General features: G+C 47.8%; 1 long non-coding RNA gene across 3 annotated transcripts in view; it reads right to left on the reverse strand.

Moving 5' to 3' along the window:
- Nucleotides 1–334: 334 nt before the first annotated feature.
- LOC112915980 (uncharacterized) overlaps nt 335–14,792 on the reverse strand; it is a 182,916-nt gene continuing 168,458 nt past the window's right edge. Inside the window, exons 5-8 of one of the 3 annotated variants that reach the window (XR_011996504.1) lie at nt 6,649–6,902; nt 3,889–4,106; nt 3,040–3,244; nt 335–2,844 (exon numbers count right to left, since the gene is read on the reverse strand). This is a non-coding gene — a long non-coding RNA (uncharacterized lncRNA). The remainder of the gene's footprint in view (nt 2,845–3,039; nt 3,245–3,888; nt 4,107–6,648; nt 6,903–14,792) is intronic. The other 2 variants (XR_011996505.1, XR_003234224.2) reach the window with 2 other exon arrangements.

The following is a 14,792-nucleotide window of genomic DNA, read 5'->3' on the forward strand; positions in this document are numbered from 1 at the left end:
GGAGACCCCCTAGGAGGTTTAGAAACAGCATCATGGGGTCTGACATCGGGAGCCAAACCACACATTGTGGTGGAAAATCCACCAAGTGGCGACTCGTGGAGCGGCCACAGGAGAGGTGAACGGTTTGTCAGGTGCTGGAACTGCCTCACTGGGCAGAGTCCAGGGGAGCTGAGCTGGAGAAAGACACACATCTGAGACTTGAGGGTTTCCGGGGGAGAAGCCCACATTCTGGAAGTCAGAACAGAAGGGTCTGGAACCTGTGCTCCCCAAGCACTGTGTCTGCATGAGCTTTCTACAACTGTACAAACAAATCACTACAGACACGGTGGCTTCATTTTTTTTAAAAAAAGATTTTATTTATTTATTCATGAGAGACACACAGAGAGAGGCAGAGACATAGGCAGAGGGAGAAGCAGCCTTCCCGTGGGCAACCCGATGTGGGGTTTGATCCCAGGACCCCGGGATCACGCCCTGAGCGGAGGGCAGACGCTCAACCACTGAGCCACCCAGATGCCCCAACACGGTGGCTTCAAGTAGCAACACATGCACTGTCTCAGTCTCCAGGTCAGACGTGCCACAGTTGGGGCCTCCATCCCAGCTTCTGTGGGCTGGATTCAAGGTGTTGGCTCTTAACTGGGAGGCTGTGGGGAGGACCATCTTCCAAGCTCACTCATCCACGCCCTTGGATGAATTTGGTCTCCTGTGGTTGAGGATTGAGGGTCCTTTTCCTTGCTGGCAGTCAGCAGGGGCCACCTTTCTGCCTCCAGTCCTCACGCCTGGGTCCCTACATGCGGGAACCAGCAGCACACTAAACCCTCCTCACACTGGAGGCTGATTCCTCTTGGGGGAAGGGGGGAGCCGATCTCTCTGATCCCAATAAAGAAAGTTGTCTGCATCATCCAGAATAATCTCTACATGGGCCCACTGCTTAGTCACCTTAATGCCATTTGCAAAGGCCCCTCTGTCAGGTAAAGTAAGAATTTCATAGGCACAGCCCCAGAGATTTGGGTATGCGCATTGAGGGGTGGGGGGTGTACTGTTCTGGCTGGCAGAGCTTCTCTACTTCCCTACAGGAAACCTGTAAAATAAATAATAAGGTGTGGGGACCATCATCATAAATGGGAGCCCTGGGTTCTAAGAAACCGGGAAGAGGCCCACTGCCCCAGCCTCAGAGAGCAGGTGTGGGGAAAGAGAGGAATATCAGGAAAGACTCTCCAGAAGAAAAATGAGATTATCCAGTGGAACCTAAAGATGAGTGAAAGTGAACGCAAGTGTCACCATCAGAGGTGCTTAGCCTCCAGACTCAGAATGACACGTTCGGGAGAGGCCAGAAGCTACAATGAACTCCAGCGAAGTTGGTCTAAGAGGTGGGCAGCAGGAGCCAGCCTCCCTGAACGCGAAGATCCGCTGTCACCCTCCCTTCCCCCGGTGGGACGATTCTGCAAGAACCTTCCAAGAGCAACAAAGTGCACCTTCAGGGAAGAAACCCCACCATGCAAGGGAAATGAGCTAAGTGAATCTGCATGCGCTGGTTGAGGAAGAGGTAAGCGACACAGGAAATGAAAATGACAAGCGGACCACTATGCGTAATGGGTTTCCAATTTCCGCCCCTCGTGCCCCCAAAAAGAAAGTGATTGCTTGTGACAGTGCAGGGGTTTAACAGAAGCCAACTGGTAAATATTCAAGAATTGTGCAAACTGGATTTTAAACCTTTAATCGCCATGGTGGGATCTCACCTCAGACGTCGGCAAACCTACAATCCGGGGCTTTCTTTCCTTCCTAAGAGTCTGAACAGCCCACCACTGGGTTTGCATAAATGACCGAACTGATAATAAGGATTATCTCAGGAAGAGGTGGGAGGTGTTTCACAGTGGGGTTGGCCACTTTTTACTCCCCCGTTTGTTAATTTTTAAAATTGGTGCGATTACAGCCTTTTTCATAGTTCTTCATTATTTTCCAGATATTTAAAAAGTAATGAATGTAAAATGCACCCCAGCTTGCTGGGATCCCCATTCTCAGGGCTCTCTCGCGGCTGCAGCATCATCCCCTGCGCACAGTGGCCCCCCGATAACGGGCCGCTCATCACTGACGACGCTGCTGGGCACCGGGCGGCTCAGGCCAGCCAGACAGCGGAGGCCCCCGGGGAGGCTGGGCACGCTTCCTTGGGAGAAGACCTCCATCAGCTGCAGTCTGAGCCTCGGCCCTCATGCCCCATCTGCTACAATCATTATGAATCATACTCGGAATGTCAGGCAACTAGGAGAGCGTCTCCGGGGCCCGCCGGCCCTTCCCCCTGTGCCGTCACAGCCAGAGAATGTTCAGGGGGCGGAGGGGTGGGGGTAGGGGGCCGAACTGCAGGCAGCAACACCAACTCGTCGCCCAGCCGACCGACGTCAAGCTTTCTCATGTGTAACGTCCTGGCTAACACACTCACCACGGCCCACGGAGCGTGGACGTGGGAAGGGGGGCCACTGCCCAGCAGGCTGGCCGGAGGCCCGACGGTGGCCTGGCCGAGGCTCCCCGCAGCAGACACTCCGTGGTGTGGCCGGATTTCACTGCTGTCACCACCTGGAGCACAGATTTTTTCCACCTGGAACATTCTGGCCTCTATCCCCCGGGGCATTGCTCCAAGGCTCCCTTTCCCTCTGTGACCTCAGCACGACGAACACGCAGGCTAGCACTCCGTGGAGCGGGGAAGGCGTCATCACACGGAGCAGCGAACCTGCTGTCACTGGTGGGGCCGGACATGCCATCATACGGATCAGTGAACGCAACATGACACGGTGTCCCAAAGAGGGTCGGCTGAGAGCCAGGCTGCGGGGGTTCCTGGGGGCTTCGGGGAGCCTATGGTGGAGACAGAAGCACAGATGGACAGCTGCTCCTTTCCACGGGAGAGCCTCTGCCCACCCCCTGCCAGGTGCCTGGCATAGAGCAGCTGATCGTGATGTGACTGCAGATCCGTGGGCCATTTTATCTGAATGTTTACGGCACTTATATCTTTCCTTATCATAGCCCCCTGCCCTGGAAACAATCTCCAACCTGCTCCTGTTTCCCAGAAGGTAGCCCTTTCTCCACATCGCTGGGATGCTCAAGCAGCGGGCTCATGAATTCTCTGCACGTGCTACAGTTCCTCCAGCCACTCCCACACTCTGCGACATTAAAGCCATTTTTGGTTTTTTGCTCTTACAAATACCACGACGGCCAACATCTTTGTGCATAAGCACAACGGGATTCTGAAAAGTAACTGAAAAAAAAAATCTACCTATTTTTCATCGTTACGTTAATCTCATACAACAGTTAACCCGCAGCTTGGTCAGGTGTGGCATCATCCCTGACACATGGAGAAATGAGAACACTCGTGACCCAGCTCCTGTCTGCCAGGTGACAGGCCAAGGCTGGCTGCCAACATAAATGAGGGAGTCGGGGTCCAGGTTTTAGCCACTCATGCTAAAAAGTGAAGGAGAAGGCGGCTGACACATTCTTACTATATTATGAATGAGACGGCTGGAATTCAGGGGTCTCGTGAACCTTCCCACCACCTCTCCTACCCACCACCATCACCACCGCCCCAGAACACTGAAAGGTCTCTTTGGCATGGCCCGGGAGAAATCCACACACGAAGTTTGGAAAAACAGCACTCTGAGAGCTTGAAATAGGGTCAAGAGGCCTTAACTCAGGACAGGGACATCTGGATTTGAGATTTGCCAAGTTTGTTTTGGACTCTCCAAAATTCCTTCGACCTGTCTGAGTCTCTGTTTTTCCACCTAGAGGCAGTAGGGTGATGACCAGAAGATCTCTGGGGTCCCCTTTCTGATGTTCTCTGAGGCTCTAGAACCCAAGCAGAAGGGAGCTGCCAACCCAGGAAAGGCAGGAGCCTGGTGGTCTCACCTGGACCAGGAAGCTGGACCCTTTGGATGCAAGGCCCCATAGCACTGGAGCTCTGATTCTGGAAGCTACCATGGTCTGGGCCAGGACAGGGCTTCGTGTCACGTGTGTGGCTTGTTGAATTATAAGTGTCCTGAGGGCAGGGCATGGTAGGACTCCTCTTCATCTCCCTTACAACACCAGTGATGTGGTGAGTTAGGTAGGAGAATTCATTCTGTATCCTTTGTGACAGCAAACAAACAAACAAAACTGAATGTGATCTAAAAGATACCAGCAAAGGGCAAGTTAACATAAATCATGATCCAGCTATGAAAAGTGACAGTGAGCCATTATGCTTATGACCGAGAGCTGTCCTTAATAACATAGAGAGGTGTCCACCACATATTCTCCCGGGGTAAATTAATTACAGGACCACACGGATGGATGTGTGTGGCCAAGCATGCCCATGAGGAGTATATACGTGCTGTCTTTGGAAACCTCTGGGTCTTGGGAATTTAGGTGAACTTTTAAACTTTACCCTTTGTCCTTTTCTGACTTACTTAGGTTTTTTTTTTTTTTTCCATTATTATCAATAAGCATTCCTACCTAGTAGTATCTAAGGTAGGGAATGGCAAACCACAGCCTTTGGGCCAAATCTCCCCACTACCCGCGTTTGTTGGGCCCATGAACTAAGAATGCTTTGGAGATTTTTTAGTGGCTGGGGGGAAAAAAAAATCTGAAGATTTCAGTGTGTAAAAATGAGGCTTTATTGAAGCACAGTCATGACCAGTTGCTATGTATTGTCCATGGCTGTATGTGTGTTATAATGGCACAGCGCGGCTGCCACAGAGACCACACAGGCCCCATGGCCTTAAATATTTGCTCTCTGGCCCTTCACGCAAACAATCTGGAGACCCTGGTGTAAGACCTCACCAGCTCTGGAACCCTGTGCAAGAACCCTGCCCCAGAATGGCAGCTCCCCAGGTTTCTGTGGCTCACACTTGACTGCCATACAGAGTCAATCCTCACTACTGTCAGGATTCTGAATTGTGAATTTGCCTACTTGCTAAAATTTATCTGTAACCCTAAGTACATGGCCCTTTCCTAGTCATTTTCAGATATTCCCAGGGTGGCAAAAAAAAAAAAAAAAAATTGAGCTGTCCGACTTGCATGCTCTCCCCTGAGGTTGGACAAGGTGACACTCTACTCCTGTCTCAGCTCTCGTAATATAAAGAAGTCTGTTTTCTGAGGTCGATGTGGTGCCACGTTTTCCTCATTTTCGCTTCTTTTCTGGGTGGTTTCGCTGTTGAAAAGGGCCTCTAAGCCCAGGGCCTTACTACTGTGTTCCTGAGCAGAGACACAATGATGTGCCTCCTGGAGGAAAGATGTGTGTGAGATAAGCTTCATTCAGACTATGACTTACACTGCTTTTGGCCGTGAGTTAGTTCAATGCTCACGAATCAACAATATGTATCAAAGACAGTGCCTTTGATCAGAAATGCACATAAAACAGTAAATGGGGCAGCCCAGGTGGCTCAGCGGTTTAACGCTGCCTTCAGCCCAGGGCATCATCCTGGAGACCCGGGATCGAGTCCCACGTCAGGCTCCCTGCATGGAGCCTGCTTCTCCCTCTGCCTGTGTCTCTGCGCCCCGCCCCGTACCCCCCCTCCCCGTGTCATTCATGAATAAATAAATAAAATCTATAAACAAAAACAAAAACAAAAAACCCCACAATGTTATATATTGATTGGTCAGTGAAAATGTTGTGGCCAGAGGCCCCCAGACCCTAACCCTCTACTTCCCCCTGGGGCGATGATTCAGAATTCAATAATTCAGTGTCTGCCTCCACTTTATGCAACATAACTATGGCAACTAATGAGAATCAATTATACTTGCTTTCACAATTCATCCTATCACCACCACCTTATTCCCACCAAACTATGAGTTCCTTGGGGCCAGGGACTGTGACTTGCTCCTATGTGTACCTGGGACACCATGATAGGATATGCCAGGCACCCTTTCACCTACCCCATGGTGAGGCCAGGAGCAGTGCAGAATAGAAAGGACTTATGCTCCCCTGCATGCTCCCCACGTCTCCAGCCTCCCCTCCACCAGGTGATAGCACAGAGTGGCTGTTGAACCTCACAATCCTCTTTTAGAGAATGGGGATCGTACGGCACCTGCCTTGGTTTGTTGAGGGGACTCAGTGAGCCAGCACACGTGAGCACTTGGCTCCTGGGCCCCTGTGAGCAGCCAGTGAGCTCTTATTACTGGAGAAACTTCAGGGGTCCCTTTTTCTTTCTCAGGAAACTGTCACTATGCTTGACCACATTCTACCGAAAAACCCCTTTCCACACATTGAACCCAAGCCTTCTTGTAGATTCTGCTGAGTTCTCAGTAGAAACCTCTAAAAAGGAAAAGCAAGTAGCCACACAGTCCAGTAGGAACCATCATGAACTTGTCAATCCATCAACACTTTTGGGCAAAGCACTGCGACAGACACAGAAAGAGACAGACCTCTCCCTAATCCCACCCCCAAATATCAAACATGTAGCCTTTGAAGACAAATATACAGAAAAGATCCATTACCCTGTAAGGTGAAGCTACTTAGAAAAGAGTAGGGGGAAATATAATTCTACAGTGTGTTCATAAACCCAAACTTACCCTTATGCAACACTAAAGCAAGGTATTTATGGCAGAAGGGCTCACCAAGTTTATGGTGCCCCTTCTAGAGCTCACGTACACCTGGGGAGCGGTCACCCAGACAGGGACCACATCTCGCACCTGTTCGCTTCCGAGGAGGGACAATGTGCTCAGTTCTCATCAAAAGCATGCAAGGGGAGTGACTGTATGCCACTTCCAGGACGAGGTGTTTAGGAAGGTGTCCCTCTGTACCTCCTTGTCCCTCCTCTGCCAGCTGGGTAGATTTCAAGGTCGTTGAAAGGATGGCAGACGACGAGCATGGAACACACTTGAGTCTTCCAATCGCTGCAGAGGAGATGCCACCCACTGACCAGGAACATCCCCCGGGGGCTGTTCTGTGAATAAGAAATAGGCATCTTTTGCACTGAGCTACTAAAATCCTAAGGATCTAGATTTGTTACAGGATCTAGATTTACTTGAAAGGAACAGTCTCACCTTTTTTTTTTTTTTTTTTAAAGAAAAAACCTTGACAAGGCTACACTGCTAGTAAGGTGTTATTCCCACTAGGTGCTTAGAAAGTTTCTGAAGCCTAAGACCCGGATGCTGACATGCTAAGAGCTCTCTAAGTGCTCTGAGAGTCCGGATGAAGAAGGGTTCAAGGAAAATACTCTGAAAAACACAAAGCACTCTAGAAATAACCAAGTTGCATTTGTCATCAGCTTCCCTGTCCACATTGCCTTTGCCTAGCCAGGTTCAGTCCTTCTAGAATTTCATTTCCAGTGGAAGCAGAGAAAGCAAACGTGGTCACAGACACAGCTAATGACTCTCAAAGCCTTATAACTTTGAAATGGGCTAAAAAAAAGAAAAAAAAGAAAAAAGTCTATCCCTTCCACCCACCCGGTCCGTACCTCTCCACCCCCATGTCCTGGGTTCAGTTTATTATGAGCCCATGGCCAGAAGTGGTGCTTCACAGAAGCCAAAGCAATTATCAGAAATGAGTACTAGATGTGACAGGGAAGCCAGATGTGCAGACAGGGGCATTTCAAGGTCCTCATTTCCCTGCTCACAATTAGTCAACTTCTAGCAGAGATGAGAAGCTGAGGCTATCACAGACTAGGGACCTTCTCTGGCAGCTCCAATGAGGAAGGGCTGCTTCTGCACTAGCACAGAACCCTACAAGGTGCTCATGGATTCAAAACACTAGCTAACCTTCTGCTCAGAGCTGAGGACAATTCCCAGAGAAAAGAAACCTAGTCTGTCCAGCTACTCCCCTTGCATTCGAGGTGTACCTACTATGTGCATCAGGCGGTAGTGACACACATATACTTCCAACCCACACATTTTCAAGGGCCCACCATCCTGCTAGTTCCCATTCTTCAGAGCAGCTGTGATAGTCCAAACCATGTGCGTCTGTATGTCGTCTTTCCCACAAGAAGGTAAAGGTCTTTCAATTTGTGTGACCCCAGATTTTGCACAGGTTCTCAGGATGTGTTGCTTGAACTGAATTGAACCAAGTGAAGGAAGGAAGGAAGGTAGGATACTGGAATACAAAAATGAACAAAATGCTTTTCCTAAAAGCCCAAGGCCATGATTGTAGATTAATATTAAGGGTGGACAGATAAGTAATCACAGTGAGTCTGAGGACATCAGATGTGTAAAATAAAGAAATAACGGAGAAGCCATTAGCTCTGGCAGGAGCAGTCTCCCCGCAACGAGTAGGCATGAATCCGGACCATCTGATTCATTACACATTCCACAGCAACCTGGCCCGCCTCACCATAGCACCCCCTGCACATTATTATAACCTTTGTCCATCATCTGTCCCCTTCAAAGACAAAATTCCCCAAGGAGCAGAGACTGCTTTTCTCTTGTCCATTGCCCAGCACCCAGAAGTGCTCCATAATCATTTCAGACAGATCAGATCGGAGCCACATACAGGTTCTAATCCCATAATAGATACAGATATAGCTACGTGGTGCTAGGCTTACACACAGGACAAAGCGGCCAACTGCCATGAAGGAAACAGCAAGAACGTGATACACACACACACACACACAACTCGCAGCTACCACAATGATAGCAACCCGTCCCATGGAGCCCTGGCTATTCACCAGTTGTGGTCCCCAGAGTGAATGCGCACAAGGCCTCATGAGGAAGTCAGCATCATTATCTCACAGAGGAGAGAGAGAGGTAGAGGCACAGAGAAGTGAAAGTGGCAGGCCCAAGCTCACAGAGCTGGTAAAGACCTGGGTTGTGTGACTTCACAAGACACAAGGTGTCTTGCTGGAGCGTGGCCTCAAATCAGGAGAGTCCAAGGGAAGGAGGAATGGAATCACTCTGGCAAAGCAGCCAGACACCAGCACGGGGCTAGGCAGGCCCTGGGAACAGAGCAGACCCCAGCCTTCATGCTCATCACAATTACCTGTGAACCTGTCTCATCAAAGGAGCCCCACAGCAACACTAGTTGGGTGATGCTAAACCACCTGAAGATACTTCACCGAAGCCTAGATCCCTCCCCAGCCAAAGCCTAGTTTGTTTGTTTTTTTTTTTTAAGATTTTATCTATGTATTTGAGACAGAAGATTGAGAGAGCACATGAGCAAGGGCAGAGGAAATGGAGAAGCAGACTCCCTGCTGAGCAGGGAGCCCGCTGTGCGGCTCGACCCCAAGCCCTGTGATCATGACCTGAGCAAAAGGCAGACGCTTAACCAACTGAGCTACCCAGGCACCCCTAAAATCTAGTTGAGAAGATGGAGGAGTGGGGAACGCAGGAATTGGGATACTCATAATCTTTGCAAGCTCCTGGGTGACAATGGGATGCAGATGGGGCTGAGGACCTCTGGGTGAGATGTCTGCAAACCTGCTACCTTCCCAGACCAGCCAAGAGGTTGCTGGAAATCCAATGGGAGTACAAGAAAGAATGGCTTGACTGTTGGACCACTGTTAGCCTGGATGAGTTGCGAATGTATCCTGAAACAGGGTCCCTGTCAACTCTGCCCGTGGCCAAGAACTGCGTGCCCACCAGCGCCAAAGCGGTAGGCTCACAGCTGCTTAGGGCGGATGCCCACCGCCTGCAAACCTAACGCTCTGTCCTGCAGGAGCTGGGGACCTTGTAAGTCACTCGACTCTCTGAGCTTGTTTTCTCATCTGCAAAATGAGAATAACCATGTTGTGAGGATGAGAGGGGACATGGAAGCCTTAAAGAGAAGGTGTTACCGCTGCCAACTTGGAGGATGTCGGGCAGAGTGGTGGGTAGGGCAGGGATCTGGGTTCAAGTCTGGCTTGGCCTTTATTATGGAGTCAAGAAACCACTTGACGTACAGGTTCTTTTCTGTGGTCCACAGCAGAGCAACGGCTCGTGTACTCATCCTCTCCTTCATCAAGCTTGCACTGGGTGTCCACCACGAGGTTGTTGGCTCAATCAGGTGACATAATACATATGAACATGCTTTGGAAATTGTAACATGCTCTAGAAAGGAGAGACTATTGTTCTTGTGCATGTAATGATTAACCACGGGCTTCCAGGGTCTACAGGGACCTCACAGGGGCGCATCACAGTGTGATGCTCCAATTCCTCCCACCCCATTCCCTCTCTGTCCAGTGTGACCTCTACATGGGTCTCTCCAGCCATGAGACCCCGGCCACTGTCTGAGACCCACTCAGTCACCCATAAGGGCTCCATTTCCTTGCACTCCACTGTCTCCCTGTTCTCCTCACTTCTCCATCTTGTTCTGATCCTTGGGGCCATCCTTATAAGACACATCGGATCTACTGTCAATCCTTCCTGTGTGTTCTGGAAACAGAAGTCCAAGATCAAGGTGTTGACAGGCTTAAGCTCTGTTGAGGCCTCTTTCTTTAGGTTGCATGTGGCTACCTCCCTGCCACGTCCTCTGATTAGCAGGAGGGAGAGAGAGATTAAGTACTCTGATCTCTCTCCTTATACAGGACTCTAATCGTATCATGGGGCCCCGCACTCACGACCCCATCTAAACCAAGACACCTCCCAAAGAGCCCATCTCCAATGCTGTCACTTTGGGGGTTAGGGCTTCACTGTATGAATTTTGGGGGAGGGGGACACAATTCAGTCCATAAGACAACCCTCCAAAAGGTTCTCTTGCTAAGCAGAAGCAAATCTTATCCAGACACTGAGTACCTCCAATGCCTACAAAGCATTAGTTTTTTATGTGGAGAAAACAAATAAGAGTTACCTGCTCTCAAGGCACTTCTGGTCTGAGGAAGGTCTCTACACATAAGAGGCCCCTGCACCATAAGAAAGAATGGGCCATAAGCAAGGGACAGGAAGTTCACAAGAGAGTCAAAGAGGTCACAACAAGAAAACACAGCTGTGCCCTTTGATTAGCTTTTATTATAGAGGAGGTGATGCCTGAGCTGAACTCAGAAGACTCTCTTCCATTCACCACTGAGTGACCACCTTCTCTTGCTTACAAGGCTCCAGGCTATAAGCTGCAGATGTAGCCAGGAATGGAACAGATAAACCAGCAGCCTCTACGGAACTGAATTTTGGTTCCTGCTATAGGTGTGGGATCCTTCAAGGTGGACGGATCATGCCACACTTCTCAGCACCCCTCATCCCGAGGACATTAAGTAGAGGCTTAATGACATAGCTTGTCAAATAACAAGCAAAAAAGACCTCTCCAAAGTCAGCTTTTATCAACAGAATTAATTAATTTGTATTCCCTAAAGGATGGCCAGGATGGTGTCTCTCTAAAAGCCAGAGGCTCACTCACGGGCGATTAAGGAGAGCCAGGGGCCCCAGGGGTCCCAGAGACCTGAGCCATCGAAGCCACCATGATGCCGTTCTTGTGCCAACAGAGGGCAAACAGGACTGGACTGGCCTTTTGATGACGACTCATCACCCAAATCCCAGGTCTTGATGACAGGTTCAATCCTGTAAAAATTGAATCTGGTGAAGAAGCTGTGTTGCTGCCCACGGCGCTCCAGGTCTTGGGGGAGGGCTGGTGACTGCCACCCCCCATCAATTGTGAGTGCCATGGTGGAAGACCTCTCATAGCTGACAAGGCCAAGGCAACAATGCAAGGTCATAGAAACAGCTGTTGCATTCAGTAAAAGGAGGCTGCCCTCAGCTACCTCAAGTGAGAATTGAGTCAGGACACAGTTTAAGGTACGTCTCTGCTCTGTGGATCCTTGATGAGCAGAATATCCAAAGAAACTTCCACCAGAGTCCAGAAAAGCAGTTGTGCAGGGCGCCAGCTTGAACAAAGTGTAACATCTACTTCTGGGTTCCTGTCAATCTCTCTCAACATTTAGTGAGAGATTGCTGCTATTCAGCCTTGAAAGCACTTTCCCCTTTTCAGTGGACTTTCCTGAAATCACGCCTTACTGAGCTATGGTTCTTACCCAACTCTACTTCCTGTGCCAGAATCTTATTGACAAGAAATTTAAAAGGAACTGGGTGCCAAAATACGCAGCGCAACACTTGTTTTTATTTTCAGCAACCTAAAACATTTTATACTAATATTTATCCTAACATGAATTTAATAATAAAATATTTTATACTAAAATATTGCATATTTTTAGTTCACATAAAAGTAGGATGCTGGGGCACCTGGGTGGCTCAGTGGTTGAGCGTCTGCCTTTGGCTCAAGTCGTGATCCTGGGGTCCCGGGATCAAGTCCCACATCAGGCTCAGCCTGCTTCTCCTTATGCCTCTGCCTCTGTGTCTCTCATAAATAAATAAATAAATAAATACATGCATACATCCTCTTAAAAAAAAAAGTAGGATGCCATAGTGTGGCTTCCCCTTGGTCATTTCAAACACCGAAGACATTTGTCTGCATATTTATGCTTACGCTGCTCACATCCATACACAATTCATCAGAATTGGCACAACCATTGCTTTTGTCAGATTTGCCAAGTGTTAGATTTTTTAAAACGTATTTCTTAAAACATCATCTTATATTGTTTTAAACACACACACACACACACACACACACACACACACACACACGGAGGCAGTCCCCAACTTAACGATGGTTTGACAACGATTTTTCAACTTTACGGATGGTGTGAAAGTGAAATGCGTAGACTAGAAAGCGTACTTGCAATTTTGCACTTGGATCTTTTCCCAGGCTAGGGACATACGGCATGAGCCTCTCTTGTGGTGTTGGGCAGCAGCCACGGCTCCCAGTCAGCTAGCAATCACAAAGGTCAACGGTCAACAACTGATACACTGACAACCATTCCGTGTGTCACTTTCAGTAGAGCAGTCAATAAATTACATGAGATATCCAACACTTTATTATCAAACAGGCTGTCCATCAGATGATTTTGCCCAACTAGAGGCTAATAATGGAAGCGTTCTGAGGACGTTTAAGGCAGACTAGCCTAAGCTACGGTATTCAGGAGGTAGGTTGGGTATATTTGCACACATTTTTGACTTAAGGTATTTCAATTTAACAATCATTTTATTTAATATTTTATTTATCTGAGCGTGAGAGAGACATCACAAGCGGGGAGGGGATAGGTAGAGGGAGAAGCAGACTCCCCACTGAGCAGGGAGCCCGATGTGGGACTCGATCCTAGAACCTGAGATCATGACCTGAGCTGAAGGCAGCTACTTAACCAACTGAACCACCCATGCACCCTCAACTTAATGATAGTTTTATGCAGATATAACCCAAACCTAAGTCGAGACAGAGCTGTATACACACATACACACATCTATTTTGAAAACATCCCAGAGCTCTGGTTAAAGTCTTAATGTCTTCAGACAAAAAATGTCTCACAGTTCAATTAACATTTGCCCTTTGAGTACAATGTGATAGGGAGGACCTAAAAAAACAATTAAAGGGGACTATTAAGAATTTCTGGGAGAATGGTACCTGTATCTTACCCTGGACTTATACACACACACACACACACACACACGTTTTAAAAGACTGAGATACTTTGTTATGTGATGGTTTTATTGTAACTAAAACCATTTCTGATCACAGAATTTCTGAAGATTGTCTTTTTTTTTTTTTTTTTTTTACCATATTTGCTGGAAGAGGATTCTTCTTTTTGTTGAAAGACTGAACTTTTCCCCTTCTTTTCCATAGCTTCTGGTTGAAAAAAAAAAAAGTTTCTACTAATGAAGTAAGCAGACCTCTAATATTTTATATGCTTTTCAGCTGTGTAATTTAATATTGGGATACTTCATTATTAGCTTATGTCATTGATAAAGTGGTGATGTGTATGAATATTAGTTCAACCATATATTTATAATGTCTGGGAATATGTGGCTATAATGGCTGTGGGAGAAATTATTTGGCAGTGTTCACTTGCTTGCAAAAACCTAGTGCAAGAGCGTAACTATCTAAGTGCATATTGAAATGAAAAGAACACACAGAGTGGACTTAGCTTCTGGCTTCTAGACAAACCTGTGGGTTTCACGCCCCCATCCCACAGTGAGCTCCTAAACTTCACTGGGTAGCTAGAAGGAGCAACAGCATAAAGTGTGAGAGAGTGCTCAGCATTTTGCCCAGCACAGTGAGGGCTGGATAAGGCACCTATATATTCTATATTTACTAATATCACCATCATTATAATAATTACCGAGAGAACCATCCACGGAAACGCTATGTCAGAACAAAGCAAAGAACCTGGAGCACAAAAGTGAGGCTCACATTTAAAAGCTGCAAGAAGTCATGGGACAGCCCAGTGAGCAGAAGGAAACAAACAGAAAACCATTCTGGAGAATAAACCCAAGAGGAGTAAGAGGCAGGCAAGGGGCATGGGACAGTTTTTGCAGGAGCTAAACCAGTGAACACACTGGAGATTCCAGGGCACCCCTTTTTTGCATCAGCTTCCTCCCTGATAAATTGGAACAATGTTACCTGGTAGTGGGTGATTACACTAATCAACTTCTAATAGCCAGTAGCACACAGCAGAGCTTCCAGAGATGTTAGTTTTGTTCTTGCTTCTCCCTTCTTGAATCAAGGAGCATTGGCTCTAAAATGGGAAAACTAACCTATACATAAACATAAGTCCAAGCACATGAAATTTTACATCAACTACAAAAGCCTAGTGATCATTAAAAGTCCCTGGGAGGAACTGATCGTGGTTTGCTAATTAATTGGGTTTACAGAGATCAAGCACCACTTAACTAATCATTGCTCCTTAGAGGAGCAAATATGATGACTGTCACTTGGCAAATTTCTAATTTATACTCCTCTGGGAAGATCAGAAGAAATGCACACTCAGGAATCACGTTCTCCCTAAAGTTTCCAAGGATGAACAATTACCAGCTTCCTTGGATAAAGG

This window comes from Vulpes vulpes, chromosome 13 (assembly GCF_048418805.1).
Source record: "Vulpes vulpes isolate BD-2025 chromosome 13, VulVul3, whole genome shotgun sequence".
Taxonomy (NCBI): domain Eukaryota; kingdom Metazoa; phylum Chordata; class Mammalia; order Carnivora; family Canidae; genus Vulpes; species Vulpes vulpes.